The sequence below is a fragment of the Anopheles arabiensis genome, chromosome 3, assembly GCF_016920715.1.
Source record: "Anopheles arabiensis isolate DONGOLA chromosome 3, AaraD3, whole genome shotgun sequence".
In the NCBI taxonomy this organism is placed as follows: domain Eukaryota; kingdom Metazoa; phylum Arthropoda; class Insecta; order Diptera; family Culicidae; genus Anopheles; species Anopheles arabiensis.
The window spans coordinates 70,932,154-70,960,109 of record NC_053518.1 but is presented as its reverse complement, the minus strand read 5'-3'; the positions used below and the strand labels follow the sequence as shown (position 1 = coordinate 70,960,109).

Here is a 27,956-nt window from a genome sequence, read left to right as displayed (position 1 = left end):
AACACGTACATTAGTTCAGTTATATCATTTTTATTTTTGAACCGTTTAGAGAAAAACAAAATGTTTGTATAAATTATCATGTATAAGCGGGAAAATTTCGAGTTGATTTTAGCAATACTACATCTTTTTGAATCATTGGTGATAAGAGAAGAACGCCTAAAATATACATCTGTTGTCGTTGTTCAGTTGAAACGATTTGTAAACAAATTAATAAGAATTAGTCATCTCACGACAGCTCGAAGAGATATCGTAATTGATTTGCTCAACAGTTCGGTTTCTGTTTTATTATTATTAACGTTACGCTACGCACTGTCATGTTTCATTACAAGGACGTGCTGCACACGGAGCTACCTTAAACATTAAAATATGCTTTTCGTTGCGCACATTCCTTCATCAAATCTTTCGAATCGTCAACTCTTTCTGCTACTTAACACCCCTAGCTGGTTAGAGTTACGAAAAGCGAAAACAATCTTAATACGGCTGCATTTAAGTAAGGAACACGTTCACATTTTGCTTAGCTTTGGCGCAACTTGGTTGCATTCCCTAGTAGTTCCCGATGCCAGTTTTTTTTTGTTTTATTTAGTTTTGTTTTGCTATCTGATGCCAAAGAGCGATGAAATGAAGTTTTTTTTGAATGTATACGCAATCCTTTGGGCACCTGTGAGAGTTTGCTACAGCGGACGTCTGTCTAGCCTAGAGCTAGAGATGCCGAGCATTACCGGCTGTCCATATGGACGCGCTTCCATGACGATTATATGGCAACATTACATTAATTGCGTAAGGCATGTTCGTTTATTATTGTTAGGTCGATTTATCGGGCGTAAAGTAAAAGTCCTGTTTATAACTTAATGTATTTTCCAGAAGCAATGAAAGCCATTTACTGCCTTTTGGCTTTTTTTAAACTACTCTCCGAATATTTCTCACCACGAATACTCTTCTACAAAAAAAAAAGAAATACTTCGAGCTCTCCCTCCCTCTATCTCTATCGCTATCTTGGTGGACGGTTTATTTAACCCACCTTTACTAGTGCCCCCTTACCCATATCCTCGACGACGTTGACTGCTACTGCCCGGGATTGGGGTTGGTTTGTAGCAGAACGGTCGCATCGTGTTGTTCCACTGACCGTCGTTACAGCCGAAGAAGGTGGCCGGTTGCAGATGCGCCGGGACATGGAAGCCCTCATTACACGTCACCTGACAGGCGGTTCCGTTAGGCACGGACAGCTCATTGCTAGCGCCACCACCCTCGTTCTCTTTCAGATCGCAGGCAAAGCGCCCATTTTCCGGCGGAATATCAAGCTGACAGTCACCCGCCATGTTGGACGCATTACTATCGGCCGCATAATCGTCGGACACATCTGATTGGAGAAAAGAGACATGTGTTTATTTATGTTTAGAGAGACTGCTGGCTATATTCGCATCTTAAAATTTAGAGGATACAAAATATTGAGAAAGAAAGTTGGCTTCATTCGATCGAAATCCCTTACCATTAAATATACAGTACGGTTCCTCTCCTTCCCACAGTTCATTCTCGCCACATTCGACGTACGAGTTTGGCCGACTCAGGTAGCCCCCGCTGCGACAGTGGAACGTGCACCGCGAGCCCCAGATGTTTTCCAGGCTGCAGCTAACCTTGAGGTCACGGTTTTTCGGTTTGTACCGTTTGCACTGCTTCACGATTACGCGGTAGCGTAGATCGCATGTCAGTACGTGCTTTCCTTCGCCATGCTGTAGTTCATGCGGCCGAACAGTGTTTCCAGCTCGTACAGTTCTTTGGAAATTGGGCGCCCGTTGCAGGTGGACAGGCATGGTGGTTCAATCAGCACACCGTCCAGGCCTTTGCGGGCGATCGCCGTCCGTTCCGGCGGGCAGCTTATGCAAAGATCACCAACCGTTGTCGACTTTGGGTGCAGTGGTGAGCCGTGATTGCGTCTGTAGCCACCAGAGCCACCGCTACCACCTCCACCTGCACCACCACCACCACCTCCAGATACCAAGTGACCGGGAACCATAACGCGATGATGGTAACCCTGTGGTGGGCGTCCATTTTTTCGCTTCATTGAGGGAGCGCGATGTCGATTTACCTGGAAGAGATGTGATCGATACGGACGATAAATCAACTCCGCGTCCTTGAGAAGGTCTCACAGAACCACCTCACTTACCGTCGAGTCGGCTCTGTTCAGGTACGTTAACGTTCGGTTCTGATCCGGCGCCAGAAATGCATGTGATCCCATCTCGAGCGTTATGGAGCCTTGCTGGAGGTTCTTGTACACCATCGGCTGTTGCTGTCTAGTCGATGAAACTCTGCTAGAGGTGGAGGAGAAAGGCGAGATATGGTTAGTCAACCGGGACTAGTTAGTCAAGTGCACGAACAGAGTGTCCCCGTCCTTTCCCCCCACTATACACATTTATCTATAACATTGAAGGCACGCACATGTACAGGCAACAACGGGGCATGAAGGGCATAAACGATTCTACCGCGACAGCTGACTGCTTAGGCGGAATGATTGCGTGATAAGCGTTCGTTTGTACTGCAGATGCAAATCGATAAATCGATACAACTACCGCGCGAGCTTCTCCGTCTGGTGTGTCGCGTGTCTGACGACTTGTTGAATTTTGTAGTGTTTTTTAATTATTAACTTTGTACAACTTTTTACAGGGAAAATCCTGCCAAATGGGTGGGAGATGGAGATGAAAACTTGCTTACCGATCGATCGATTTGCTATGGTGTCTATGAGTGCTAGCGGCTACTACTTGATCGCCGGTTCCGCCGGTGTTACTGCGCCCGCTACGAACAACTCCCGTGTGGTGTATGCGACGCGGTCGTATGTTTCGCCGTCTCGACGTGGTGCTGCTGCTACTCCCTCTACCCGGTACGGATGTTGCTATTGGTGTCGGTCCACTCCATAGCGGCACCACCATACCGTTTGTTTGCGAACCGGCGGTGCGTTTGGTGAGCGTACTGGCGGTTCTGTTGAAGTGGAAATCGAGCAAGATACTTGGTACCGTCGGTGGGAGGGCTGAACGAGTATGTATGCGTGTGTGTGTGTATATGAAAAAAGGAATGGATCTTCTCATGTGTGTGTGTATATGTCGATCAAGCTTTCGAGAGGAACATCAAAGGATTCGTCACTAATAAATGGTGGGGAAGACGGCGGTCCGCCATGTGTCAAGTGGCACTATTGGCCATCATCTTAATCTTGTCTCGTTGAAATATGTTTTTAACAGGCGCGTGCATTAAAACTGCACAACTGTTAGATATTCTGCACACACACGGTCATATGTGCATATGCGCAATATGTGCGCAAGTAAACGCAGATTGAAGGAGTGAAACTGCGTCGCTGGGCGATATGTGGCACTGTGTGGCTTCCTCTTGAAGGAAGGGGTTTTGGATTAATAAGCATCGAGTTACTGTGTTCACGTTCACTTATCTAATCTCACCCGGCGAGGTGCCACAGCGAGTATTTATGTATCCGAGACGATCGTGTCCGGCCCTGGGAGCCTCATAACTCAGCCTGACGTGCAACACTAAACGCTTGCATTAAAGAGAGATGCGGGCAATAGCGCTGCAATAATGCTACTTAATGCATTACAAAAACACTGTACTGTATGAAGTAAACGGCTTGTATAATTAAGTTAATGACAGCTTTACATTGTAGCGTATAATAGCGATGATCAGTTGCACACATTGGTTATTGTTTGTTAGTACGCTTGTAAAAACGGGGATGATCCGATGATCTATTAGGTAGACGCACTAGCTTTTACAAAGGTAGACAAGTTTAATTCTTATTCGATGAAATTGTATAGTAGGAAATATTATGCCAAGAAGAAGAATGACTCAAAAAATGCTAAATTTTGATCGAGGCATCAGTCTGTCAGGTCCGTTTTCCAATTTGAAGATGCCCCATATTGGACATTACGAAAGCAATTCCATACCGTTCTCATCCCATCAAGGATCGGTATTTAAAAATAACAATCTCTGTCTGCCGCCAGAAACGATCTCGTTTCAGCTCGTTACCGATCATTCAGAGACGCTAATATCCATTCTTCATTGGTTTCAATTATGATATTAGCAATCTTTATCTCCCACCAAATGTTTTTTTTTATTAGCATGCAACTGTGTTAGACACGATCAGGCTGAACAAATAATTCGCTTGCAAATGATAGTAATTACACACCAGACACACCACGCACGCAGACGAAGCAACACTCGGAAACAGGTGGTGTGGTCTGGTTTTGCGATGAATCAGAAGATGGACCGCGATCCCCGATCTCGGGGCGCGTCTACAGCCGCGTACACAATGATCTCTAAATGCGCGCAGGACGTGAAGCAGGACGTCAAAACAAAAACAGAAACACGGATAATTGCACCCCTTCTTCCTTTGCACGGGTATGCGGGAGAAGTTGATCGGTTAATAATTCCCATGCTCCCTACTCTCATCCCCAAATCATGTTGATGCAGCTTCTGGGCAACTTCCGAAGAGGCGCGACGCGGTAGAAGTGCATAATTTGGTTTTATTTCCCGCATTTTCTTCGCATCATCATCACGAGGAGGGGAAAATCTTCGTTGGAGGTCCGTTTCCTGAGGGTTCTAGCGTTCTCGGGGTGTAACCAAGTGTATCCGGGCCGGTTTTTGTGGGTCAGCAATGTGGAAATACTATATCGTACGTCCAACGTCCTTACTTCCACCCAGTTTTGGCCGAATACCGCGGTTGTATCATCTGCTCAATGGCCAGGAGGGCTTGCAGGGAGACACTTGGGGATTTGCAACCGGTATGGGGAATTCTCTTCATCAATCATTCCACCCTTTGCCGACTGACTGGTCGGGGATGATTGACGTTGGCGAAGACTAAATGTTTGTTTACCGCTGGCGGACGGGGAATTAGCACGCAACAGCGCGCCACACACACACACACACACACAATGTGGAGGAGCAGAAGGAGTGCAAGTGCAACTGCAAGTCGTGTGCAGAGAATGTATGCATTTTGATGTGTTCGTGTGCGTGTGCATGTGTGGGTGGATTATTTGTCATCGGGCAGATAAATTGGTTTATTTAGCGATCAATGTCTAGGATTGATGACTATGCAAATTGAGATGCCGTGGCCTTACTCTGGTGGCTTTGGAGGAGAGTGAGAGTTATAGAGAGACGGCATGTGACTTGGCACGCCATCGTCGGTATTAAGTCTTGTAGTTTCGGATTGTCAATGTCGTTAGGACTTATCGTGTTATGACTGTCCAATTAGGGCAATCAGAGCTCAAGAAATGGCGAAAGTATGTAGTGTACACTTAAAAGCATCCGCTGAAACTGGCACTCCACGCCGGAAGTCGTTGATCGATTACGGTTAAAAGAGGCAAAACCCTATTTCAATCGATATGTCTGTGTGCCTGTAATCGGCACACTAATTGACATATCATCTGCTAATCTAATCGAAGTGCTTTTTTCCATCGCTTGTTCGTTTTTGCAGCGAATACATGAGCCCTACCTGCAGCGTAATAATACCTCGCGGGATGCATAAATTGAAAATGCACATTTATCTTGCACCGAGTTGGCTGCCCGCTGCTGCCCAGAAAGGCAAAAGCAACAAAGGTATGAAGGCATTTACATGTGCGTGTGAATTGAAAAATAGAAAAATGGATTTTTTGTGTGCCTGCCTCTTTTCCATTATTGCAGTTGACTACTGGTTCCTTTTCCAAGTCCGGTTGTCTGTGCTAAGGCATGCTAAAAGGTGGTACTATTCCACTGATTAGGGTCAGTCGATAAAGATGTTTTACTACCCATTATGTGATCGTTAGCGAGCACAGTAGTTTGCCCTTTCTTCCATTCCAGAGTTATTAACACCATGCCACCATGCATTCTTGTTACTAAAAGGGCTCTACGGCACCTTCGTTGCCACCTTCTGATGATTGGGAATTTCCACCCACCAGGGATTAGTACCTTTTGATTGAACTAATAACTCACGGTGGGTGAATTCGTTGCGGTTGCAGCAGCTGTAACGATCGACCCGCTCCATGTAGCTTATTTTATCCGGAAGGCTTAAATGGCAGCAAGTCTGCAAGGGAGTTGGGCTTAGCGTTCGGTTGGTGCAACCGGCTGCCAGCTCGGCCAGTTACAAATGAAACGGAATATAAACGGCTAGATAAATCCAATGGTCAATAGCAATGTCAATTAATTAATTTTTCACCTCTTGTTCCCTCGCGCAGGGTTTTACTTCTGTTCTGTGCTGGAACATGGTAGTGCCCCGCCGAACGCTTGAACACGCGTCAAGCCGTCGTCACACAACATTGGCGAATGGAACTCCCGCTAGACTGGACAGGGCAGCAGGCTACCCTTGGATCTTGGCACACACACAGGCATTGAGGGGTAAATGAATCAGAAAATTTACATACTCGCGCCGGTACACTTGTGCGCGCAAGCAAGTAACAGCTTTGATCGTTACGGAATGGAAGCGACCGCCTTCCCTCGACGGTAGCGAGATTGATCTGTTCTGTCGTTTGGTGTTGTTGTTGTTGCGGAAAGAGTTGCTCGAAGATCGCTGGAGCCACCGGGATGCAATAAGGGGTCGAATGACTTTCGGACGAATCGGTTTTTAAATTGCTAGCGCAGTTTTATTAGGTTATCGGAGGCCGCATTCGAATGTTGATTTGCTACAGCGAATGTAGTAAAGCATTCCTTTTAATTGCAATGCTAATACAGCTGTACTGTAGAGCGATCAATGTAATAAAGCCATATGTTAGTAGAAGCGATAACTTCATTAAGTCACCTTCTGGTCCTCGGAGAATGCCTTAAGGTCTCCACATTAAACCGCGCTTGGAAAATTGATACCTCTCGGCAAAGGCTCTCGGAGCACAGTTTTATTGGTTGAAATGTTTGAAATAACTCCCCCCGTTGTTTTTTTTGCTCAACTGCCATCTTTGGCACCCAATCGAAGCGACAGTTATGATCGCAGGCTTTATTAAAATATGCAACGCTTTATTCAAACGGCAATTCAAAATTTTGTTGCCGTTTTCTGTTTCGTCTACCTTCGCTTATCATGCCTGATTCGATTTTAGCACTTCAGCAAATGAGATTGGAAAGCAAACGCTGACCCTAGATTCGCACGGTGACTTCGTTAGCTATTCATTTGGAGTCAGCTTTATCCCTAGTTTTCCCACCAGAAAGGATGGGCTTTGAAAAATGTATTTTTAAATGGTTTGCATTTCATCGCCATACGGAGGAGAAAATAGAAACCTTCGCATCTTTTTATTTCTTCGGCACAGTAGGGAGCCTTCAGTTTTGGGCTAAATGAGTGGAACGAAACTGAATTCTGCAGCATCATTAGGCAGACAAATAGTGTTGGTGAATGGGGTTTTGCATGTGTGCAGGCGCTACCTGTGTCCTGCCGGAGCGCCGCTGAGTCGAGTGAGTCTTTAATCCTATTAGCAGCAGAGCAGATGCAAATTGACGTGGTCTATAGCAGTTTGGGTTTGTGGTGCTCCACTCTCTCAGCAGGTTATTATCACCCACAGTCAGAGACTCTCCCGCACCTTGTTTTTATCGATCGCGTTATGCACCATGGGGCGAGATTTTTCACCAACGCCAGTCTGTTTATTAATTAAGCAATCTTTAAAACTCGTCTTTAAAACTCGTCTGGAGGCGAGTGGACATTGCAACAAAAACGCAAATGTGCGGCTTGAAAAGACCCAATATGAAATTATTAATTCGGGGGAAAACAGGGGGAAAAGTGGCATATTATTAGCGTAGCACAACGGCCGAACAAACAAGAAAATGATCTCGTTCGGAAACTAATATGTAATAAAACCAAATTCTTCGGAGTTGATTCTACGCTGCGAGCAAAACTTGTGAAGAGTAGCGAGAGAGAGCGCGCACCCTCTGGACCTCCTGGGGCTGTACAACTTATGCATGCTTGTTCGAACATTCTGCCCCGCTGTGCCCGTTTAACCATTAGGTGGTTGGCAATAGCGTTAGTCGCTACCAAAACGCTCGATCGTTTGGATCTTACATATGGGACACCTCATTAAAAATTTGCTCCAAGGTTTTTCGGGTTTTGAGGAACGTAATATGATGCGGGTTGGAGCTGTGTTTCCGCCAAATACTGAGGTCTCCTAGTGTGCACTTGCTCGTCTATAAATCAAACAAAATAGTTGTGCGTTCTTGTGTTGAAACACAGGGATCGTAGCAACTGCATGCCATTCGCAAATCCTGTTCGATTCGGACGGTCGTCGTCGTAATACTGCACCCGTTTGCGAGCGTCATGATTAAAAGCGTTTGATAAGAGAGAAGGCATGCATACAGCTGCTATAAAAGATGCAGATCGACTAACGTTGAACACACACACTAACACACGCACAAGTTTGTATACAAGATGCAGCAGCAGAAGGAAGGAGAAAAAAACGCTAAAGCAAACCTGTTAGTTGTTCCATCGGATGCATTCGATGCAGTTGGCTCGATACTGTAACTTCTCTGGTGGCCCATTGCAGCAGGTAGCGAGGCTGTGCGAACATGAAAAGAAAGAGGGAGAGAAAGAAAGAAGGGAAATTATATAAAAACGTGACAAAATACTGACAAAATCCAAAATCCTATTACCCATGTTTTCGTTTACGGTGTAAAAAAACGGAGGAAAAATTAATCCCTTGATTGGGAATAGAAATTTCACACACCAGCGCCTCTCAGGTCACTTATTAATGACGCTACGGTTGTGTTATTTAGCTTATACGGTCAATTATTTATGATTTGTACACGCTTGCCGGTGCGCAAAGTTTGGCATTATAAATCAGACGCCAAAATTGCATTCCATTCGCCAACGAAAAGGAGCTCGGGAATGAACCGCAACGGCAACGGAGCGATCCTGTAAGACACTGTGGTGGCATCGTGAGGGCAAAAATCTTGACTAATGTGGCATAAGCGAACGAGAACAGATGTGATCATTAGCTTGCAAACATGTTTCCTACTTGTCATGGTGCTTTGGCGCTTTTGAATCATAATTAAAATTAAGTTTAACATGAACAGACAAGAGTTGGGGTTTGGAAGGCATTGAATGATTGCTAAAAGCCAGAATTACATTGTACCACTTCCAGAGACTACAAGAAACATAAATAATACGCCCCCAGGGTTCCAGGGTGTAAGTTTATTCAAATTGAGCGTTGTAATCGCATCGTAATTGAATGACGGTAACACTGTTGTAAGCAACAAACGGGCTCACAAGCCGCTTGCCAAACGTGATCATACCTCTAGAACGCAACCAATCGACCGATCCGATGCTTCTTACCGATAAGGTAGCAATCAGGCTAAGAAGCTGTCAACAAATTGAATAATTATCGGTGACATTAATCTTTTCGACCCGCCGGTGCTCGCGCACTGTTGCACGGTGCCCCTTCGGTGTGATCTTTTCATCTAATGGTAGATAGTTTCTTCACGCCGGCTAATGTCACACCTTCATAAATCAAGGTATGATTATCTGCGCTAGAGGATCGCTGGAGCATATTTATATGCATGAGGCATTTTTAAAGCGTCATAATGCTCCACAAAAAAACGTCTCTGATGGAGCAAAATCAAGAGTTTTTTTGCTGCACACCACAAAAAAGATAAAAGACACGCTCCGATTGTTTCGAGACAAGTTTCTGGGCGAAAAGAAAAGGATCAAAACGAAAGATAAGTAATGAAGTGCATTTTCTGCAACTGATGTGCAGTTTTGGACGCTCCAAGTTTCGGTTAATTAAGCTGATAGGAGTTTATTGAAAGGCTTGATCGCGATCGCTGCATCACGCTTCGGGTTTCTTTTGGAGCTACTGTTGTTCATTCAAGGGAAAAACGTTAGAAGAACCATCTCGTTAGCGCCATCGTTGCGAGAGAATCGATAATGGAAGCGGAGATTTAAGAGCTTTTAAGAGTTTTTGGAACAGGGATCCCAACGCTTAATGATCCGGCTTGTTATTCCCGTTCTGCTGTTGTGGAGAACAACAAGGGAAAGAGAATGTCCTGAAGGGGTTACGGCAAAGTACCATCCGAAAAAGGAAGGGCGATAAATAATACGCTTCCAAATGTAGCACATTGACCGATTTTAATGCAGAAAGCGGGACCGGTTCTTTGACCACTCTCTGGTAGGGATCCACTTGTTCTTGTCTGTGTATTTCAGGGGCCTTTCAGGGGCATTCATTGATCATTGGTTTTCTTTTTTGGATTCTAACGATCCTTATTGATCGATCATGCGAATTTCTTAGACGTAATCAAACATTTAAAATCTTTTACGATGATAATACGATCCTCACTGGCCTGGTAGGAGCTGGTGCATCTATCAACTAGATCACCTGATCCACCCCTCTCTTAAAGCATTGAACTCGTAAGTGTATCAATGAAACTAACCATGCAAATTCCATCATGGCAATGAACTATTTTTAGGTCTTCCTGTACCATGTGGAGGATCCGATTTCTTCCGGTGGAGAAATGATGCACGTCACCACACCCCGCTTCCTGACGTCAGCTCGGTCCGATAGTTTGAAGTGAAGCGGAAGCCGTGTGCGATCGTTCGCAAATTCTATTTGTTTATCAATCCCTCAGTGGGGAATTTGAAGAATGTGGAAAATGTAGAGGATATTTTATTTCGTTGCAGGAATTTGTAGGAATTTGCAAACCATTATTGAGGGGAGATATTGCACAGATGCAATGCTGTGACGAAAGCACATACAAATTCGAGATGTAGAACAAGATGATGACATCTACCAGAAAGTAACTGGTAGTAACAGCAATGCGGAATGTCCGAAACGCACACAGAATCTGTACGCTGTCGTCGCTAATTAATTCTTTCCCAAACGGTGACGATCCATTTCGGACGACGATCTCGGCCGCGAACCTTGAAGATCGTCTGTTGCTACCAGCAACTAATAGCACCGGGCAGTTATGAAGTGTTCACGCAGTATGGTCGACAGCCTGTAATCATCTGGTAGCTCCCCGGGCCACTAATTGGACGCTGCGTTCGAGACGGTGTCTGTTTTTGCCCGTTTGGTTCAGCAAAAAGTTCAACATGTCTGGTATGACTTGTCTATAAGGACACCGTCATTTTGAGGTACATCAGCTCCCAGTTGATACAACTTGATGTTGTGTGGTTTACCGATCCTGATGCACCACCTTCCCGCCAGGCGTAATGTACGCAGAATGACTTTGAGAGGGGAAAAACGGGCACCCGACTCAACTAGAGCGTCAAACCGTTTTTGGCAACCTGTCAAGACGTTCATTAGACGCACGTACCCAGCGTATCTGCATCTGCAACACAATATGTCATTTAATGTCCCGTTTTTTTTTGCTGTACCCCTTTCTGACCTCTAACGCATACTGCATTCTGTAACGATTTAGCCCTGTCATCACCACCATCAACTTCGTTCGGGGCGTCTCCTCCAAATAAGTGTGTGGCGCCCCTCCTGGAACACGGAACAGGGGGATGGTAATTGGGATCTTTTGTGGTGTGTAAAGGCTTACAATTTCTGCACTCAACTCTGCCCGCCTAATTGAGGCTGTTCCGATCTGCAGCGATAGTTTGCAGATAGTTTCTGCTAGTTACAGGGTATGCTAATACATCGCAGCCAGTGGTCAGTGACGTGGCACAATTGAATCCCGAAGGCGATGCGATGCGTGTGGGCTGTAAATACTGCGAAGGGTCCTCGTGGTTCAATCCAATCGAAGGTGGTTATGACCCGTTGGTGGTGATTGCGAGTATGCAGTGCAACGTGAACGGCTGCCCCATTTGACAGTTGACACGAGTTGACTTACGACGCCAATGAACTGCTCGACTCTTGATGCTCTTCAAGGGACGCAAGCCGCAGTATAACGAGAGCACTTTTCTCACTTTCCAGTGCCAATTGGAGGTCAAGATATCTTGGCGACGGCAATGCACGGCTTCATCACTACGTCCGCTGTTGACGGAGTGCACTTTTCACACTCCATTAAAACAGGACGTGAAGGATATTATGGATATTATGTTGTGGTTCCTGTGCAAAACCGCGCGCCGACAGAGCACACGCGCAGTTGGTTGTTTACTGAGCCGTTTTACATTTTATTGCTCTTCGTAGACTTACCTTTGCTCTACCTCTCTACATTCAATATTGGTTTTACGAGCCCCGGTATGTGTATGTGTGCCTGTGTTTGCGATACCGACGAAGGAATTGGCCTTCGGTGTATGATTTATGGGCCCCTTTTTCACACGGAGCGTTTGTTGTGCAAAAACTGTCTTGATGTTTGCGTTTGTTTTCCAGGGATCGGCGCAGCCCGGCTCGGTCGCGGGACCGTTTAATAGGTTTCGCTGGGTGGCGGTGGTGGTTTGCAGCTACCATTCGGGGACCGTATTCCCCCGAGTGCGCTGCATCTCGCCGCAAGCTCGCAGCGGGTGGTGAATTAGTTTTTCTACCTTTCGAGGCACATTATAACCTTTCGGGGTGTAAGTTTAAACAAATCCTCTTTAACGCTTCTTGGCGCTCAGGCGCTCAGGCTTTATCGATTCCAATGGAATTTGCAAGCGATAAGTCAAATGTGCTCCAACGGTAAAGGCATAAATATATTAGCAACCGATACCGGGGCAATCAAAACATTTCAACGGCTGAGACCCCGAGAGCACGCTGTGTGTGTGTGCAAAAGATTAAAAGCCAATTTTTCTTGATTTTTCACGGGTTTGAAAACTATTAAGAACAAAGAGCTAAAAAGCCTTTATCTTTATTGTTTTTCTGCGTTTTTTGGCATTTAGCTCTCCATGTGTGGTGGTGGTTGGTGCAGAGTTTTGTGTGGCGGCAATGTCTTTATTTATGATGCGGGGAACGCTATGGAAGTACTTGATTTATTGGCACAGTTTGTGCCAATGCCGCTCCGCTTGTGTGTTTTATTTGGCGGGGAACACATTTGCAAGAAAAATTGTGTTTTTTCAATTTGTTTTACACTCTATTTGTGTAATGGGGTTTTTTTGGAGCACAACATACGCGACTAAAAGCATTTCCTGGGATCGGGGAGGATATGGAACGATCATCGTGTCCCTATGCCGTCAGAACGGTGATCGTATCCTGCGTATGAAAGTAAATTTACGCTTGTTTATATAAAAATCTGATTTCAGAAGATTTCCGCCGGCCACTCGGTAATGAACGGCCTGTCTGGAAGCAGATGTCTGTCCACGCTTGTACAACATTCGTTTGACCAGAACACGCTTGAATGATCAGCCTGCCAATTCATGCCACACTGATGCCGATTTAGTAAATAAAACTTTCACCAAACCCATTAGCGATTAGTATTTTTAGCCGCATTGGCTGCGCGGGGAATTAATTGGTGCGGGTCTGCCGAATGATATGACATCTTGCGGTCACGTTAGGCACATCGCTCAGGGCAGGGCCCAGAAATCAGACATCAAAACCCACATGCACAACCCGGGAAACAAATGGTCCAACACCTTAAAAACTTCATCACGTCGCTATCGCATCGTTGTTAGACGCCGGGTTAGGCGAATGATGGATGGTATGTTTTGACGATTTGCGTTCGGCGGTTAATCTTACATATTGCCGCTACGATCGCTACGGAGGCGGAGGCTAGAGTGTAATGTTTCCCACCGCTTTGCAGTAGCTTGCAGCAGGGAAGGCAGATAAAATCTCCGTCAGTCTGTTAAGTGAGAGAACGAGAGAACGGTTTTGTTAGCAGACGTCACGGTGTCTCGGTCTGGGGCCGCGGGGATAGTAGCAAGAAGGACATTAATTCATCCGATGGATGAATTCACTCGAGCAGAGTTTCGTTTTGGTCGTCTCATCTCGCGTAAGCGTGAGAGAAATAAAGGAAAAGACAAAAAGAAGCGTGCGTATCGACAATCAGCCGCGCTAGTTTGACTGCGAAATGAGTTACACTTATTTATACGCTTGTTTTAAAGCGTTCACACTGTTTTTTGTGTGTGCAGCTTGTTGTACAGATCGTTAGGCGACAGAAATGACTCCAACATGGTGTTTTACGTCCTCAAAAATGCACCCCCAGAAAAACGCTTAACTAAATGTCAATCCCAACAGTTAGGAAGAAATAATGGAATTTGGTTTTTGGTCTTTGCGAGGACATCGAATGGCAATGGTCAGCGCGCGTTGTAAATCAATTGCAAGCCCGTGGAATGTTGTTTGTTTTCTACTTGCAGATATGTCATTCCGTGTGCATCAAAATTGCAGCTCAAAGTGAATTATTTCTTTGCCTGTTTGTTTGGCCTTTTGCTGTTGGCTTTGCAAATGATTAATATGCAATTCGCAGTGTGTGAAATGTGGATTTGCAATACCCGAAATGAGCTGCTCAGTTTACCGTAAAAATGTGATTAATGGCACTGAGCGGGTAGATACAGCCGTTTTGTTGGCAAAAGGTTCCCGTGTCATAGTGAAGAGTGAATTTGTAGCGAGTAAAATTTGCATCGCTTTTTATTGCTATTATATGGACCGAATGTCCGAATAGCCGTGCGCTTAAGTTTATTTATGAAGCGTTTCCACTATAAATAGATATTCCTTAAAACAGGCGAGTAGTACATTGCAGAATAGAAATGGAATGGAAGCGACGGCACAGCCACTAAACCGTTTGCAGTAAATATTTATCTATCAAAATGGTTCCATACCGTCACAAGTACCAGACGCGTCTGATGAGCGTTTGATTTGATCCATGTGATTAGTTTTGTTTTATTGCAAACCAAGCAGCAATGGGAAAGAACAGGGGGAAACAAGGGAAAGGAGAATAAATATTTGTTCTACTGCTGATCTCTTGCGGCGACCTTGGGCTCGGTATGTTTGCTGCGGTTCACTAGTGCACGAAAAATCTGCAAGCAATTGTGGACGATCGAACTCCCCCGGCTGTGCTGCAGATGTGTCTTCGATCGATCGCGCTTGAAGCCGTGTGGTTTTAGACGTTTGTGGTAGCAGCGCTTGTCGTAGCGCAAATTGTTTGATCGATGGACTGGATCGATCAAATTGCTCAATAAATTCGACACCATACTGTCACCGGATGTGATCGTGCAGGAGTCGATCGGGCTGTCCCCGTTCGTTGGGCGTACAAGCAAGAGAAGTTGAGGCTGTGGTTTTGCACGGCTGAAGATTGATGTAGATGCGTGCAGACATCGGAATTGGCATGTGTCACACGTGTCGTTTTTTCATAGTTTAATAGCATTACAGTTGGGAACGTTTTTTTGCGTTGTCTGATTAGATAAAACACCTCCCGATAAAGGTTGAAATGATGAGCAAACACGTGAATAAGTTTTATCTTGCTTCTCTCGCTCGCAGCAAACGTTTCACATTACGGAACACTATTCTCGCCATTCCCGAAGCCGTAATCCAAGATAAGTAGACACTCTATCGCTCTAGCACAAACATTGGCACCCACTGGTCGGTTGGTGCCTGCTCACTATCGGCAAGCAGCGGATAGAGGATCTTGTTAGAAAGGGGAAGAAATTTTTGCTAAATAAACACCATCACCCAGCGGGTGGAGACGGTGATGTGTGTTCTTGTTTGTTTGCATTCGTTTGCACCACACACACACTGAAAAAAAAGGGTTAGCAAAAGTACTTGAGGGTGGGTGAAATTTTCTCCCTTCCCGCATTCAGTTTTGATTGGCATTCCTCGCTCGCAGCAGAATAGTTTATTTGGTTTGCCTTTTGGGGTGGAAAGTTTGGGAAGAGGGAGCGTGGCTGGTTTTGTTTCACAGCTGGTACTTAAGCGATCTGCTGAATGCATCGTTAGCCACGATTGACGTAAGATCGAGACCGAGGACCGAGCGTTGGGATGATGGGGTGCGCTATTTAAAGCTCTGCTATCCCGGTGGACAACAAATGGCGTTCAATTACCGTGGGTATGGATGCTTTATCGTACTATCAACATGTACAACCCTCAGTTGGAGTGAGACCCGTACCAAATCTGCATACCAGGAAGGGTGTGGAATTGTGTGGAGTGCCAGAGTTCTTCAGACTTAAAGATTGAGTTCTCGCGCACACACCATTCCTAATGACAGCGCATTAAAAAGTCATCCATCTCCGTTTTCCAATTTCCGCTTCTGTGGGACGGGAGTCTATTGTACTTGCGCGCGCTCTCCACTAGGCAGCGACATTGATGCATCAATTCGTCCTGACCTGTAGGAAGAGCCACGTCAGAGCCTTTTGGAATAGAGACGTCCGTGTGCACTGTCAACTGTCAACTGGCCTCGAACTGGCTGGCCATGTGTAGAACAATCCAGCTAGTTGCTGCTGCTGCTGCTGCTGCAACTAACTAGCAGTACGTCTGTGCTGCTGCTGCAACCCGCTCTGCACACGCTGATGGTGATTGATGGCGGTCAGTTAAGTGAATCTAATTTCCTCGACCCGGGCGACAGCGTATCCGCGACACGTACTAATTAAACTACTAGGTCCTGTTTGTTTTGTACACACGACACGGGAAAAATCGTTTTGTGTGTCCGGTTTTGCTCTAACTCTATGCCGTCGAGAGTGTGCATCCAGACCGTTTGCTGGCCGTGATCTATCGTTGCACCATGATCGGTCCGGCGTATTGTACGATGACATCTTGATATGCTTAATAGATGATTAGGTCGACATGGGAACAATGTTTGCGGGCAATGTTGAATGGTTGACACGAGCTAAATGGGGCTGCACTTGAATCCGGGGGTAGTGTGTATGATTGACGAACGCCATGAAGGTATCTAACGATATGTGTGATTAGGTTCGAATGGGAATTGTAATGGATATTTATTCTAGTTGTAAAGCTTGTTGACGTGACGTGTGCGGAATTGCTGGCTGGCATTGGCGCACGTATCGTTGGGAGTGGAGTCCGAATGCAAACACGGGAAATGCATTTAATTTGTAGAACGACAACATTGGATTTTATTGTAAATTATTGGCTACGTTCTGTGAAACTGTCCAAAGGACCTGTTTTGAAAATACGCATATTTGCATTCAAATACGCAGCTCATTATACTGAGAAGAAACAAAAGATCCCCAACGATCGTGTGCAATAAACACCCAGCAGCGAATGCTAAGATAAGCTCGCCGAACGGGAAACCAACCAAACCATAGCCGATGCACATAAACAACTCATTCTACCCTGGTGTTCTGTGTGACTAAATTGCGACACAATACTGCTCAAACGCTACTCAGGCTCGCCTCGGTCTCGGCAGCGACCCTTTCTGGCGGCATTTTTTTACTCAGTTCTGTCGCGTGCGAAACCGGCAGACCAAAACGTACGTAGCGCCACACTTGTTTGTTGCAGCAACAGAGCCGGGGGACGATCAAGTAAGCCTTTGCTTCGCCGAGCCAGACACCCGCACCAACGAAACCGGGCGACGGGCGTAATGACGGGCGAAATTATGATTCAATCATGGGCGTAAATAAAATCGTTGCAATCGTTGAATTTTAATTGACTGTCATATCGGAACATGTCATCTTGAGAGGAGTGTGTACTAACCAGGGGGAAGCAGAGCAGCTTCGAAGAGGAGCAGTAGAGTAGTAAGAGTAGTGGTAGTAATTTAGTCACAGCAGGGTATCGAGTTGACCCACTACTACGGCGTCCCGTGTGTCCAGTGTCGTCGTCTACGAGTGAAGTGAGCCATTCTGTGCTGCATCCGGGACGTGCCACGGAGTTGCGTACAGCCGTACGGCGGCACACCTCTACTGTGCGAGGGACAGAGAAGATAGTGCAAATAAGATAGGGAAGATTTATTGAATCGAGGTTGTTTTGGTTTGGGGCGGGCTGTTAGTTAGACGCCGCAAGTGTTTGACGCCCTCACCCAGTATCCCCAGGCAGACTGGTCTCCGTCATGTCTGCTCGTCCGCCTGCGGGTCAGTGGAGGTTAATGGAGTGTGATTTTAGAGTTGACAGTTCCCAAAACTGTGTCCACCCACGCCAAGGATGCGGCTGGTCGGGCGAGCTATTGGGCATCGCGCACTCTGTTCAATGAGGTTAATTTGGTCAGCTTTCGGTAGTCGAGACGCCTATTGGGTCGGACAAGTGATGCTCAGATCAGCTAAACGGTAGACAAGGTAAACAGTTGTAAAGAAAAATGCACCTCGTTTTGCGTCCTTCCGGATTCAGTTCAGTTCTATTTATGAGCTAATATATTTAACACTCTTTACTGACACGGACAAGATCAATGGTCCTTCCGCGGGATAAGAAATGTTTGCTTATGCCTTTTGGCAATTTGTTCGCGTTTTATGCCTGCAAAAAATGGGCGAAAACAAGCACCAAGCGTTCTTCACGCGCGAATTCCAAATATTTTAAAAGGAAGCATTTGTTAAAAATAGCTCCTTCTTCTCACGTCGATCGCAAAAGTAAAACGCCCAAAAAAAGAAATGAGTAATTAGCTAACCCGGGATGTGTGTGTAGGTGAACTGATCTTCGAAGTGACGATCGGCAGTCTCTGTGTAGTTAGCCGGCCCGGCCGTCTATCAAAGTTGATGCGCATCTTCGCGTTGGCTAAAGCGAATTTTGCTGCCATCCCGGGTATTTACTCCTTTCCTGTGGTGTGTTGAAAGATTTCCCATGGCGGGAAGTTAATCATTCGGGATGCAAACGATTTCCCCTTCAAAACCTCATACACCAGCCCCCGTGGACGTGTACAAAGTGGCACTTCAAGCTTGAAGACCTTGGAACCTCCCAATAGTTGCAGCACGTGTTGCGAGCGCGGGTTTGTTATGACTTTCTTGCGTGGGACAACAACGGCAACGGTAACGAACTAGAGATTTTACGAGCTTTTTGGGCTATTTTAGAAACCTATCCTAACCATTCCACACCGGTACATCACACCACCACCGGTGAAACGGTTTACGTTACGAAGCGCAAAAGATGATGAGCGCGATCCGCCTCTTGGAAATATGGAGGTCTACCTTCCCATTGACACCTCATTTAAATGCGAGCGTCTTTTTCACGTTTGCGTTAGGTTGCTATGTTGGGACAGTAAAACACTGGACGATCATCATCGATCGGGGATCGGAGTTCGATCGACATTGGAGTGCGCGTCTGTCAGATATCAGTTTCAGTGGGTTCAGTGGTTCGCATCTAATCGCGTCCGTCTATCGAAACCCATTTTTTCGTTCCCCCCTGCGGACACAACCCGACATTGATCGAAATGAATTTGATTATGGTCGGTTGGAGGGCAAAAGCGATAGCGCACGTTAGTTAGCGTTTGCATAATAAAACGATTTAATTTAACCAAAGGCCATTGAGATGATAATTTAATTACACTTTTTTGTATCTCCGTACGGAACTTGCGGCGGCATTCGCGTGGCTTCACATTTATATAATTATTATAAATGTTTTCAGTCTTTTGTGTCCGGAATCGTTGTGGCGACTAATGAAGTTTACATCGCTTGTTTGGTGTCTTTCCGTTCGTCTAATGTTTTGGGATGTTTTCCAGCAATATTTATCCATACGCTGTGATGATGCTAGGCAAATATTTATAAAATAATTTAGCCGTTTGCTCGGTTCTATTCTTCATGTGTTTCCAATATCCGCACGTCGGTTGAAGCAAAGCGTTACCGCTGGACAACGTCGGGTACATTAGCACCGGCAATTTGCACCGTGAAAGTAGTTAGCTTTCTGAAGTAGGCGCTAAAATTAATACGCTGTTGACAAAGCCACTTGTAGACTTATGGCAGGGAGAGAGCTCTTGAATTGATGGCGTGAAATAGGCACTTTAGCGGTGTGAACAGTGTGGAATGTCCAGAAAGAAAGCAAAAAATGCTGTAAAAACGGCTACTTAATGGTACACATTATCGAGAGTGTCAATGTGAAACATCGAACTCGATCGTACGTGTTGTCGCACTTGTTTGTAAACGTGTATTTGCAATCCGCGAATACTTTGTAGTCTTGTTGAGGTATCGTTTTTAACGTATAAACTGTGAAGAAACTGTGAATATATAGTACAGGAAGAGGTAATAAAGCCGAGAAAAAAGCATCATAACATAAGGTCATCCTTCAACGAGGAACAAAAGAGCGGTTCGAATTTCTCCCTTAACTTCATTGTTATCAATCATGCTCGTTATGCGTGGAGGTACTGTACGAAAGCGTGACACAGGCATTGGGAGCACTTGGCACTTGTGCTAAATATTCTACTTGACCTGAAGCCCTGCCCTACCGTCCCAGAATGCAGCAAAAGGGACCCGGCTGACACCGGCAAAACAATATGTTCATCAAGAGCGAGCACATTATCGCATTTGGAGAAGCCTACAGGGGGGATATACCGGACGATCTACATCTACGTTCGCGTGATCGTGTACAAGCGTCCACATAGCCTGAAGAATGCAATTAAATTTCAATTTCTCTCCAACTTTCGCAAACTGCTTCGTCGTCGTGGTCTGAGGTTTCGCAGCTCTCGTCCAAAGTGCTGCCCCCAAGATACGGTGCGTTGGGCGGCTCATCATCAGGCCGGTAAATGCATGCGTGAGTAATGGTCAGTCATTTGTCAGAGCGCAGAGTTACTCACGGGAGTTGTACATCCAGTAGGATAGAGTAGAGTTGGGAGCAGGAAGGAAAAAATAAAGCCATCCATTTCTACAACCACCTTTCGTGCAATAAAACATGGTTAAATGATACACTCCCCACTCAAGCGCACGAGAAGAGTGTCTTTGGGACATATCTCACCCCGAAGCGTTCGTCACGTGCGGATCCTGATCATATTACGGTAATTTATGTGGTTGGCTTAAGAAGTGATTACTTCCATTAAACGCCCACCAGGTAATAACGGGTTTACAAATTAACGTGAAATAAATTAGAAATCCTTGCAAGCGAATAGATGGCTGCGAGCGATCGTGCTATAACGCATTCTATCCTCACGGTAGTGCTAGTACTACCCTACTACGGAAGATTGACAGTAAGCGTCAGCCGACAGATGGCGCGGGAGAATGTTTATCTTTCGGCAAAACCCTTGTCTCCATGTATTATGACTTACCTGTCAGAACGAACAGCACGGTCAGCGTCGAGAGCACGATCATTTGTCGCCCGGTTGACAAATGGTACCGTGGAGCGTGACGGCGACAGGCGGCAATCCGTCCGTCAGCAGCACCGCCGCCACCGTGTTCACTCCATCGCGGGCCCCATTTGTGCGGGGCGTTCGTTGACATTTTTTTTGTCCACCGCACAGCTATTTGAAGATTGCAACACACCGCTACACACTATTGCCTGGGAAAGATCCGATTTTCTCACCCACCGATTAGCACGTGCTCAATCTTGCGAGTGGAAGGAAACTGTCCGCCTTCCGGTTCTTCACTCAATTCGGTTATGTCGGGGCACACTTTACACGTTTACACTGAAAGGATTGAATTCTGAAGGAGAAGAAAAGAGAGATTCGTCTAGTGTTTGGCGCTTGAGGTTGGTAGGTGTTGATTGTTTGGTTCCGTTGAGAATTGTAATTTGCTGACACCGCACACAACACCGACAAAACGGAACAAAGCTGATTCCGGGTGCTGATGTCACTGAATTTTAGTTTGGCAGCACGCGTGTCACTGTTTTAGCGTTGGTGATCGTGATCTTCATAACACGGGAAGAGCGCGGTGCAGCGCCACTTTCTTTCACGCGTCTCTTGCTGTTGGGCGTTGTAACTCTTGCTCCTTATGCCCTTATGTGTACAGGAGCGGGGTGCTGCTGCTTTGTTAATTGTCATCCGGTATGATTTATGTCCGGCTTGTACGGTTTCGGCAGTTTGCAGTGGCGTTGTACCTCACGATCACGTCTTTGTGTCATTTGTTTTCAAACATGAAACCATTAGGCCACGCATCCAGACGAATAAAGCGACACTCATTAACTCTTGAGCGAGCGAGTGGAGTGGATTATTTTAATCCTGCCTGCCCCGTGGGGGAAACATCTTTTCCATCCCAAGCAAAACACAACGCAATCCCTAACCTAGCGAGAGACATACCAACAACAACAAAAAAGAAACAAATAGGCAAATAGTACAATCTTTCCCCGTTTCGCCACGCCAAATGACGAATGATGGGCCAACAGAATGGTCTGCGTGATCGTGTATGCAAATCATCTGCCGTGGCACGCATACGGTGATAAATTATGTTTACAAGCCACACTCACCACACACCACTGTATGTAAATCTCGATCGATCGGGTCGGTCGGTCGGTCGAGAATCGCGCGCCGGAGCTAAAGCTCCACCGAAAGGCGGCAGCCACGCATCCCTTACCTAATTATAACATTCCACGCAGCTAGCAGCGCGGCATCGGCAGTGAAACAATACGGCACCGCCGACTGGTCGGCCGGCGTGGTTTTGAGGCCGTGGCGTGGGAAAAGATGCCGCCGCACCGAAAACGGAAAGCGATTTTTTTTGGTCTGTGGTTTCGGGAGAGTAGTGTAGTTAGGCGCGTGTCTGCCAGTTGCCCTGGCCGGGCATGACAAATAGCGAAATAATCTAATCATCCCTACCCGGGCTGGCTAGCCCCGGATAGGTCCAGTGTGCTGAAAGTACTGAACATTTGTCAACATTTTCGGAAAACAGCTTTTACGGTGGCGGTGTCTTTTTTGTGCGTCTTGTCGCGAGGATCGTGTGCGTGTGCGAATACGTGCGATGTCCTAAAAATGGTTGTAAGCTTTGCGCATGACGGCTGCTTCCAATTTCTTTAATTTGTAAGTCGTGCAGAATTAATGTCTTTTTAATTCTTGACTACATCTAGAGCTAACACCAATTATTGACCATAAAAGAAGTATGGTGTTTGAGGGGTAAGAATTTCTAGCAAACAACAACTGGTAGAAAAGAATGCGCCATGCGCCATCTTTGCTTGCCGATCACGTCCAGAAGATCGTGCATTCTGTTATGACCCATCCATACTGAGTGTTGCATCGATATGAAGTGGATTAAATTGTACAATTGGCAACATTTATCAATCCTGGAAGCAACTCGTTGTCTTTATTTCTTATAAAACAACACCGGGAATTCTGTAGATGTTGGTAGATGTTGGTAGGTACATTGGAAGACATTATGCATTCATGCTAACACTCGGTGCTAAATGCTTACGCTCGATCGCTCACTGATGCATACGAAATGTTTTGCGGAGATCTCCTGGACACGATTCCAAACTCCAAACCAGGAAAACCCACTACAGAATGTAACATAATTGTTCGCCTTTGAATTATGAATAGCAGGCAGCATTTGGATGGATTTATTTAATTGGCCCCATCCTGGCGGAAGAACGCACGCGTCGCTGGTAATGGTTAGACCTGGCGCCACGGTCGCGTAATATATGCAATCCCGGTGGCGATTTATGAATTGTAGTTTCGGGGGTTGGTTTTGGTTGCTTTTTTAGACCTACTAAAAGTCTAAAGTGGGGGGTTCGGGTAAGGCAAGTGTGATCTTGGAGGCTTCTCGCTGGAGTGCTGCTAGTGAAATAGATACCATAAACAAGGGAAAGATTACGGATCTGCGTAGGTTTCGCCTTTCCCGGGGATTTGTTTTCACGCAAACACACAGCACCGTTCCGTTACCCGCGGGCGCGCGCGCACGCTCCCGCACGTTTGACGATGCATCATAAACCTCTGATCTGTGAGGTTGGCCGTTTTTATGGGGCTTTAATTAAATTGCTTCTCGTAAAACTACTCACCGTCACTAGCCGGAAGATCAGGGCAAAAGGTGAAACATCTTACGGCGGTTTTGTTTTATGAATGCTTCTTTTTTTGTTGTTGTCCGTATGGTAACGGTCGCGAGATATTTGGCGTTGTTGGGGCTGTTTGGAAGCGATAAGGCTAGGATATTCAGGAAAACTTCAGAAAAGCATTTGTACACAAAAAAGCTTGAAGCTGGAAGTATTTTAATTTACACATAATGTGTGAAAAATTAGGTCATTAATTTGACTAAACATGGGCCGGAGCTGGGAATTGGTCTCAAAAATTCCAATCCATTGAGACCGTTGAGGATATTCGTCCAACAATCAGAGAGAGAGAGAAAGAGACACACATCGGGAGGGAAGATGTTACGGGTGTTTCGTAAAGAATAATAACCAATTCTTCGATCCTGTTTTACGACCACGGCATTGGGGATGCATCTCGCTGCTGCTGCTGCTGCGCCGTGTGGAATGTGGAGCGACAGTTTTAATGGAGTATCGCCATCAAAATGAAATATGATGGACCATGTCAAGGTATGTACGGTGTGCTTTTTTTCTTTTCGTTTTCGAATCACATACAATATGCATATGAGCGTGCACCCGCATTTATCCGGTACAATCGATCTTTTTTAAAAAGGGAAAAAATCCAGAGCTTCAGATCTCATAAAAAGCCATATTATATGTGTGTGTGCGTTGCGTTCAACAAATTGACATGCAAGGCGAAAGAATATTTTCACAACAATAATGACCGTAAAAGTACACACGATGTGGTTGGCGTTGTAGCTTTAAGCTCCTGCTTGTGTTTACTTGTTGGCTCTGACACTTGTTCGTGTCACAACGAACACTGCAGTTTTTTGTTGGTGAGAGTTAATCCAATATTTATGGCATTCGAAATATTGAAGTCTAAGGAAGCAGAGTGTGGGAATAATTTTACGATTTAATACGTTGCTTTAATCGGATTAGGTTGAGATTTTGGTTGAATGTAGACTTTATGGTGTAGTTTCTCCTAATTTTTACTCCAAGTAGCAAGTTATCCAATTTAAAGTTGGAATAAGATCGACCCGGAACTGCTGCAGTTTCGGTTGATAATTGGCTCACTTTATCTGTGGACGTTTCTACAAAGCTCTTCATTCGTCAGGATGTATTTTGCCAGCCTGTGGGCCACAAAATCGAACACTTTATGTTCTCCCCGAAGGGACTACCTCACACCAAGCGTGCTTGAGTGGCACATAAACATAGATACATAATAGTCCGCTCGAACAAGCGGGGTCGGGGACAAACCTGGACCTTGTGATCTTTGGAGTTCGTTATCTTAATTTAGCCTTCTCCCCCCAGTGGGTGCCTAATGAGCCCCCGGGTGAGAAGTTAGCCGGCTTGGCTAACATTTTCAGAAGGAACCATTGCATTCGATTCTTACTTACACCCACCGACTCTGGCTCAGAGTTTGATACGGGTTGTTGGTCTAACCTTGAGAGGGTCGGCCAGTACGACATTTTTGCACGTAGTACTTCGCTGTAACTGCATTCTACAGTGCGGCGGCAGGCTCCATCGCCAGTGTGATGTTTTCTTCATTGGCTCTCGATTAAATCCGCACCTGATCGTGTGGCTGCTGCTGCTACCACGCATAAAGCAGGGCAAAAATAAACAAGCAAAAAACCCAACTAACACACACACACATAAAATCCACCAATATGCAAATATAACGTTCGAACCGATCGAGCGAGGTACACATATGTATTAATGTGTAGCTTTTGTGAGAGATCTTGTAAGCTTGTTCGGTTCGCTTTTTTGTTTGTTTTGTTTTTTGGGTGCTATTAACGCAAATGTAGAAAGTTTTTATCTCACAGCGCATTCCACCACGGGCGGACGAACATATAAAACAATAAAAAAAACAACAAAACCCACCAACTGCTGAATGCTTTTAGTAGCCGGCCCGGGTGTTGTAGAATTCAATCCGCCACAAGCTTCTTTGCATCTTCACGAACCGCACCGCATTGGTGGTCAATGTTTTAATAAACACGTTTTTGTTTGACCGGCAAGGGGAGGAGGGCACTGTCGGATCGATTTCGGCAGCCACCAAAGGCAGAGCACGAATCAAGCTCGGAATTGACAGCTTCCAACCAACATCCTGCGTCCATTTGACGATATGGTTTTATACTGCTTTTGGCAAGACACAAGGCACAAGCTGAGCTATTTGCATGTCCTATCACAACGAAGGTTTCTGGATCGGCGTCGATGGTGTTCCTCCGGCGTGTGTCAATGTGGTGACGTATTAGCAATGTTTACATACCAGAGCAAACAGATGCGTGCGTATATCGCAAAGACTGATCGGGAAATTTATGAGCTTTTATGGGCAGATTCGTTGTCCTTCGTTTGGTGTTTGGAGCATCCAACCGAGAGCTTGGCTCCGGTTGTTTGAAGCTCATGGTGTAATGGTGCCGAGTTGGAGGAGATAATTTTGTTATTAATTAGCATTTAACAATGCTTATCGGGGCGAATACAAGGGTTAAATTATGCGAAGAATTTGTTACTTCCGCAGAATTAAACTGAGAGTGAATTTTACATTCAATTTAGAATCGTCGTTTGACCTTCCCGAGTTTTGCTGAGTGGGTTTTACGTTCAAGAATTCGAAAGGCTTGGCGTTGTTCAAGAGGAAATAAATATCAGAATCAAGTCTTCCATCCAAGCTTATCCGCTAAGCTAATCCTGTTACAGAAGCAACGTTATTTATGTAAAATAAAAACAAAAAAGCTCGAAAGCTGAGCTTATTGGTAAACAGGTTTCGGTTTATTGCTTAATAGCTCCATTAGAATGGAACGCGGGTGAGAAGCGAGAACAATCCAACACCAAACGCCGGATGCACTTCAGATTGTTGCAATTTATTGTCCGAGAGTCACCTTAATTAATTGCCTACATTGCTGTGTTCCAGCGCCATGTCCAGATGTCGAGAAGCAAAAGGTCATATGGATTGCCACACCGAACACAATCCTGCAGATCGGTCGACCAAAGTCACACACACAAACCACCGCACTTCAGTCCCTATACCCAATAGATCCCGATATACCACACAGTTCGACGTGTCCCATTTGCACGTGCTGCTCGACGTCCGTCGTGGTGCGGGTTTAGATGCTGTGAGATAAAAAGGAAATGGACCGTACCTTTCGTGTTTAGGTCATACCAAAACCACAAAAACAAAAAAATGCGATACAAATCGTGTACACGTCCACCTAGCGTTCCACATGGTTGTATGGCGCCCGGGGTCGCGAATAGAAACCATAGTACTGCACTCTCACATTAGCGTGTAATTTATGTCGCAAGCGCACGGGATACTACAAGACACTACAGGTCCGCCAATGTGCGGGAATCACGGGAACCTCCGAATGGCATAATTTATTGCGTGAATGAGCTTCACAGCTTTCCGCGTTTTGCGGCTGAGTGAGACACGTACCCTCTGCCAATGCTTGTTTGAATTAACAGGATTGAGTCACTTGGGGGAGAATAAACCTTGCTGAAAACTGTTTGACAGTGCGGCCCGAACCTGAAGAGGCTCACACCTGAACCCTTGATGGAGCGACACTGATTTACGATTATTGGAGACACATTTACGCGAGCGGTTGGGGCTCCGTTTCGATTTCACAATCGGATCGCCAACGGTGTGTATGTTCCCTTTTGTCTGGTAGCGCGTACATTTACATATCTTTTGGTAGCACGAAACGGTTAGCACAGCATTATCACACTTTTCCACGCACCCATGTGGTAAGGGTGTTATCATTTTCGTTAAAGTTACGCACTTTTTCAACATCATTACCGATCATTAAATACGATTGATTGGCTCCTCACAATCGTTAAACGCCATGTACACAAGGAGCAGAGCCAGGCAGGCTAATTAACACGTTCAAATTATTAATAATTTCCCTTCGCGGATGAGCTCCAAAATGATCACAAACAAAAAAACTACACACGAGCCAGCACAACCGTTAACAAAACACCCAGCACAGCACGTACCACAATTATCCTGTTTCGTTGGCATCAAACCTGTAATTCGCTTCGTGCGCTTCATTTGCTAAAGCTACAAAATGTTACACCGTTTCGGAGCGAAGACACCACTCTACTGCGCCGTGTTTTAGCTTGGACACAAATTGGCAGAAATCAAGCATAAAAACCTCCTCCAAACACTTGTACCGTACCGCCAGGTTGTTCGCACAAGTTCTGTTGCGAGCCAGCTGTGAGAAACCGTTGGCTCCGTTTCCCCGTGCTGAAGGATCGCTCGAATGCGCGCTCGAGTACACCGAAAAGCAAGCGACGAGACAAACGCTCAAACGCACACACCAGGCCTACCGTACCGTTTGCTTGGACTACCAGCAACTGACTGACGAGCGGCAAACGAAGCGTTACTGTGAG

At 45.7% G+C, this 27,956-nt stretch overlaps 1 pseudogene; it reads right to left on the bottom strand.

Moving 5' to 3' along the window:
* Positions 1-10: 10 nt before the first annotated feature.
* LOC120904743 lies at positions 11-27,956 on the bottom strand (annotated as a pseudogene).